This window comes from Tinamus guttatus, unplaced genomic scaffold (genome assembly GCF_059628265.1).
Source record: "Tinamus guttatus ecotype Peru unplaced genomic scaffold, ASM5962826v1 Tinamus_guttatus_pri_ptg000188l, whole genome shotgun sequence".
NCBI classification, from domain to species: Eukaryota; Metazoa; Chordata; class Aves; order Tinamiformes; family Tinamidae; genus Tinamus; species Tinamus guttatus.
The window spans coordinates 947582-953561 of record NW_028288722.1 but is presented as its reverse complement, the minus strand read 5'-3'; the positions used below and the strand labels follow the sequence as shown (position 1 = coordinate 953561).

Here is a 5980-nt window from a genome sequence, read left to right as displayed (position 1 = left end):
ATTTTACAGTGGCATCAAGCCTGCCAGTTAGGCCCTTTCTGGCACAGCAGCACCTCGGCAGCCATGGTGTCTTCCACAAGAATGAGCCTGGTTCTCACTTCACCTGACCATGACGGCACCACAAGGCAGTTCCCCCAAACGCCAGCGCAGCCCGTGGGTGGTTTTGTCAGCTGCACCCTGACATACGCAACAAACAGCCCTGCTTTTGTAGATGTCGTCACTGCCCCGCGGCCTGCCAGGAACCCCGTCCAGGTCCACCTGCCGAGAGGCTGGGCTGCAGAATCGGAAGCTTTTCCACTCCCAGACCCACCTTGCCTATTTAAAACAGGGAGGCTTTCCAGCCAGTGGAGCAGTCTGGCACAGGAGTTAAGCACCTCTATTTTTAATCAACAGATAAGGAATCTGATGGCTCCTGCCTCCCACTTTCTCCTTATCTGGGCTTGCAGGCACTTTCATTAGCCCTAAGCTTAGTCATACCTTCTTTTGTCAATGTAAAGGCACCTTCTTGCAGCGCTCCCATGAACTGCTGATAGCCCTGTGCCCATTCCCCTCCGGAGGCACTGAGGTTTGAAGGCTCTTCAGCCATCTCAGAGAAGGCTGCGTGATGAAGGACGAGCTTCCAGGCGCCTGAATTCCAGCAACCATTTCAAACTGAAATCGCTTCTGACTGCTCCAAACCACTTCTGTTTGGGCAGATGTTCTTAACAAGAAATTTCAACTCCCAACATGTTTCAATAATTCACTTTATTCTGGAACAGAAGAGAATAGGAACGGCTCTTTCCTCCAGGCAGCTGTAGCCCAGGCCCTAGTGGAAGAGACAGTGTCAGACCAAAGGCAAGTCAGTTAAAAAGCACCTCCTCTTATTTATTATTTAATCAAGAGGTCTCAGAAGACTGAGAAGCTTAGGAGATGTTGGGACCAGCCAGCAGAAGATCTCACATTGAACATGAAGAGTTTGCTCTTCCCCACATTATGCCTCACTAGTACCAGGGGTCATAGCTTTTACTTTCCTCTTTGTCACCATGGTGTTTCTTCACTTCTGTGCCCCCTCCCTTGCTCCCGGGAAGCCCAGGGAGCACCAACCGGCTCTTCCCGCTGACTTGTCTCACTTGGAACAAATCCATATTGACAGAGCAATGACCACATGTGCTTCAGAATCATCCCCTCCCCTTTTACACACCAGCCTTGATTTCCCAAGAAGGTCCCTTGTTGTCAGATCTGCAGTTCAGGTCATCAGTAAACGTCACTGGCGTTCAGCAAACAAATGAAAATCCTGTAAAACGAAAGAAGGGTTGACCGTGGAGGAATCCGCATGTCACCACCTGCAGCTACTGCGTCCTGAATGTGTGTTCAGCAACTATAAATCAGGGGTGCATTTCCTACCTGCCCTCCAAGGTGTCACTGTGCAAACTGTTTGGGCAAGCAACCGAAAAACAAATCTCTGAGGACCTAGAAGTAAAACCACACATTGAACTCTCTGCACTGAGCCTTGCTGTATGGGGAAGAAATTGCTGAAGCCTCAGTACAGTTATTTCTCCCTCACAGCTGAGCTGTCAGACAGGGATAACAGCACATCACTGGCTCAGTTTCTCTCCTGCCACTTAAACTCCTCAAGTTTTACAGAGTTAAATAAAGTCAAGACACAGATATGACAGTGATTAGGATTTTTCCCCAGAAATGTCCAAAGATAAGGTACTGGTGAGCAACAGATGAGTCAGGCCTAGAGCTCGGGCATACGACAGACGCAGAGCGAGCAGCTCCCTATACTCAAGAATTCCCTCATCAGTTTGCAGGTTATCTTAGCAGCTACTTGCTCTTTGGGAGAAGACACAAGCCAGAGAATTTAAAGGATGTTTCTCTCTTGGGTGTAAGTTGTATTAGATACTACTATAGCAGTCCTTCAAGTAGAGTTTGCCCACCTGCTCTGATAAAAACAGCACTGAGGCACAAAGCAAGAATTAAAGAAAGGAATGTGGATGCTCTTCCAATCTTCACTTAGGGAAAAAAGCACCAGCCTTGGGACTTTGGTGGTTTAGACCCTTTTTAGCTGTTCCAAGCAGACATCCCTTGGCATCATAACTCAGCAGCATCTTAATGCAAAACTCACCCTACAACCAAGAATAATTCATTTGTGTGGGAGTAAAGTAGCTAAGATTTACTTAGAGAAGTGCATTTGAGCAGGCTTAAGACAGACACATATCATTCAAGGAGGGTGTCCTCTCTAGGATCCCCTTTTGGTGAACTTAAGCTGCACCCCCCCAGCTCCAGCAACCTGATGCAAATTTAAAATTGCCCCAGCAAGGTGAACCCACAGACCAATTATTCTTTCATTAGGCCAATTTCCATGACAAGAACACTTCTGAAATGAGCTGTGTCAAGTATCTCCATAATGGGGTGTCATCCAATCCTTCCTCCCTCTAATCCCCTCTGCTTTTTTCTCATCTTTGACCATGCTGACAACCAGGTGCTCTACTGGGCAAGAGCTACATTAGAATTCCCATTCATTCTATGCTGCCTTTCAGCCTGGGCTTCGTGACAGCAAAAGGATAAACACCCAGGTGGCAGCTGCAACAAAGCTGCAGCCTTGATTGGCTTAATTACATTAATCAAGTCATTGGGCTTTTATATCTGCTCCCGGGAGCTCCAGGGACTGGGAGGGTATCATCTGACAGAATGGAACAAATTTTGCTCCCAAAGTCCAGCAGCAGGGACAAATACAAGGCTGATGCCCAGCAGATTATGGTGTTTCTCACCATTGTGCAGCTGGCAAGGCTGATGTTAGTCCAGTGAGGTCATCGGCCCAGCTCAGGTTCCCAGGAAGGCGAGTGCCAGAAACTTTTTCAGCCTTGCTTGGCCACGTGCTGTGCTCTGAAACAGAGGAAGGGGATGGAGTTAAGTCGTGCCACAAGCTGCTCTCTTTACCTTGGAGTGCTTAGTGCTGAGCCTCAGATTCGTGCTTCCACAGGGGAAAGTTTGGTTTCGGACAGGGATAACATATCATCACTCGCTCAGCTGGTGGTGCGGCTGCAGCCTGGGCCCCCAGCACCACCTGCACCCACAAAGCCCGGGCCAAGCTGAGCCCGGGGCCCCTCCGCGCAGCGCCGCGGCCTCCATGGTGGTGGTTGGGGGGGGATTACATTCCTTCCTCGCAGGGAAGCATCGAGGCGCCGCCGCTGCCCCAGAGGTGGTCGTGATGCTGAGAAAGAGTTCCCTGCCCGCGCCCCGCGGGGCCGCCGTGGCCCCGGATGGCGGCGGATGGCAGCGCGCCCGCACTCACCGCCGCTGCCGCCATGCCGTCCCGCGGCGGGCGCCAAGGGAAAGGGGGGGGGGGAGCCCTGCGCGCGCCCAGTCTCGGCGCGGCTCTCGCGAGAGGCGCGGGGGCTCCTGGGAATCGTAGTCCCGACCCCTCCCCACTCGCGTTGCCTTGGTGGGGAAACGCAAATGGCGGCGGGGGGCGGAACAGAGGGAGAGGAGCCCGAAGCGCCCCGGGCCGGCCGGGCCCCGGACCGCCCCGTCCTGCCCCGAACCGCCCCCCGTCCTGCCTCGACCCACTGTGGGGAGCAGACCCGGCGGCGGGAGAGGGATGAGTGCGGGTGGGAGTGCCATGGCACCCTCCTCTGAGCGCCCCCCCTTGCTCTCTAGGGCAGCCCAGCTGGTTCTTAATACAGAAAACTGCTAGAGAGGAGAGGGGAGAGAAGAAGGGGGGGAAAAAAAAAGAAAAAAAGCTTTTTTTTTTTTTTTTTAATAGTGCCATGGATTGCCAGGCAAGAGGTGCTGCAGGTCGGGGGATCCCAGCGGTGGCTGCTGCAGAGACCTTGCACAGCGGCAGCTTCGGCTCCTCCTGCGGCCGGTGTCACAGAGCCGTCACCGCGACGGCCTCGGCCCCGCGATCCAGGCGGTCCCCGAGGAAGGGTGAGGTTCGGAATAGAACCTGCCAACACAACTTCCCCCTGTGCGGAGCTCACGCCTGCAGGAAGAGGAGCCTTGGATGAAGCGAGGGCTTTGCTCTGGGGCAGTTTTGGGGGTGGAAGCCCATCGGGCATTAGAGTAACCCTCTGCAACCAGCTCCCAAGCTGAAAGCTCAGGAGATGGGGATGAGCCAAGTGCTCCGTGGTTTGGCTGCATTTATGGTCACAGCACATGGATGAGCATCTCCAAGCCCCTTTTAGAGGCAGAACAAGCGCCCTGGGTGCGGAGCGCTGGCCCCACACGTGCCCACGCTCTCTGCGGGCTCCTCATCCCCACGCGTGGGGCCTGGCGAGTCTCCTGGACACGCCGCGTGTTGCAGCCTGTTTCACGGCTCCTGCACCCTGGGTTTGGTGCGGAGAAGTCGCCCTCCTTTAGAGGGCATTCGTGTCCCAGGAATGTGCCGCACGCGGGCTGTGCCCGGAGCTGCAGTGCAAGGCAGTGTCTAGCAGAGGTCAGCAGCGCGTGGAGACCCTTCCTAGGGATGTGAAGAGAGATGTGTTTTGGGCTGAGCTCAGGCAGGTGCAAAGCTGTTCCCAAACCGTTCTGATTTCTCAAAGTTGTCCTGTCAATCTGCTAAAAACCAACAGTTGTTACCTTCTGCAAAGAAGTCTGAACTCTGCTGTAGATTATTTGTCAACCCTCTGATGAGGGTTGAGAAGGGACAGAAATACATGGCAGAGAAGGGAAAGGAGGACAGAAAAACAAACACAAGTCAATGACAGAAGCCCACCAACACCAGTGGGGCCCTGATCCTGTGCTTCAGTGCACGGACAAGGCCTCCTTCCAGTGTCCTGCCCTTTTCCCCTCACTGATTCCTGCAGGTCTCCGCAGTGGAGGAGCTCTGTCCTCGCTGAGGGCTGCTTGATCTCCCCGCGTGTCCCCTCGGCCTGTCCCAACGCTGCCCTGCAGCGGCCCTGGAGCAGCAGAGCATCCTGTGAATCAGAGCTGCCCCACTGAGCCTACCGGCTCCGACATATGGCTGGGGAAAGCAGCCAGGGGCTGCGAGCGCATGGAAAAGCCGGTCCCCCGCTGCCCTGCGGGCCTGGCAGGCACCAGCCCCCTGCACTGCTCGAGTGCCCGAAGCACCAGGAGAAGCCGAGATGCAGGGGGCAGCGAGACTGGTGCTCGACTGCTCCGCCGCGCACAGCAGGGCACAAACAACGGTCCCCCGGTGCCTTTCTTGCTGGTATTTTAGGTGCCAGACTTCCAAGGGGAAGATCTGTAGCATTAAGGAAAGCCCTGCCGTGAGGTCCCAAATCGCAGTGTCTGCTGCTTCAAAGCAATCCCAGGCAATACAAGAAAGGCCCCTTGGAGCTCAGTAGCAGACAGAAATGACAACTTCCCACGCAGGAGCAGGCACGCTGAAAACAGCACTTCCTTCCCTTCCACCAGTAGAGAAACCCTTCAGCCTCCATTTAATATAAAACACATACTTAAATCTCTGGCTCTTCAGTGTGTCCTGTGTGCTTAAACTGAATTTTGGGCAGCTTCAGAAATGCTCTGCTTAATCGACACTTGTTTAAAGGCAGAAATGTGTTCGCTGACTAACAAGAACTTTATCTTTGCAGTATGGCTGTGGAATCAAGGGCTGACCTTCCTGGGAGCGTGCAGGTGTTTGCAGCCAGGCAAAGGAAAACCAAAGGAAAAGGTTCCCCTCTCTCCTCCTTGTCACTGCTGAACAGCAGAAGGGGTAACTTCAGCCCAGGAGCTGGCTCTGTTTCCCCCAGGCTTCACCCAGTTGTTTCTCCCTCTTCCTCCTCCTCCCCTTAACTGTTTTTTGGGCCCGGTGCCACAACACCTGCTCTCCACAGAGTTTGTGTGATGGGGAATTGAGCTGAAATCACGTCAGGGCAGTGGAGGTGACTGGCTGCCTGCAAAGCTGCTGCTCTGCTGTCCCAGCTCGTCAAAGGGACCCTCTCCCCAAAACCAGCCTGCCTGCGTGTGCAGTTCAGTCTTTGGAGGAGCTGAAGGGAACACAGAACACACAGCAACTTGTTCCAGTTGCAGCTCA

General features: G+C 54.1%; 1 long non-coding RNA gene across 1 annotated transcript; it reads right to left on the bottom strand.

The window, feature by feature from the left end:
- Positions 1 to 843: 843 nt before the first annotated feature.
- LOC148594913 (uncharacterized) lies at positions 844 to 3324 on the bottom strand. Its single transcript, XR_015913293.1, has 3 exons — positions 3278 to 3324; positions 2754 to 2868; positions 844 to 1273 (listed from the first exon to the last, which is right to left on the bottom strand). It is a non-coding gene; the product is annotated as an uncharacterized LOC148594913 (long non-coding RNA).
- Positions 3325 to 5980: the final 2656 nt, after the last annotated feature.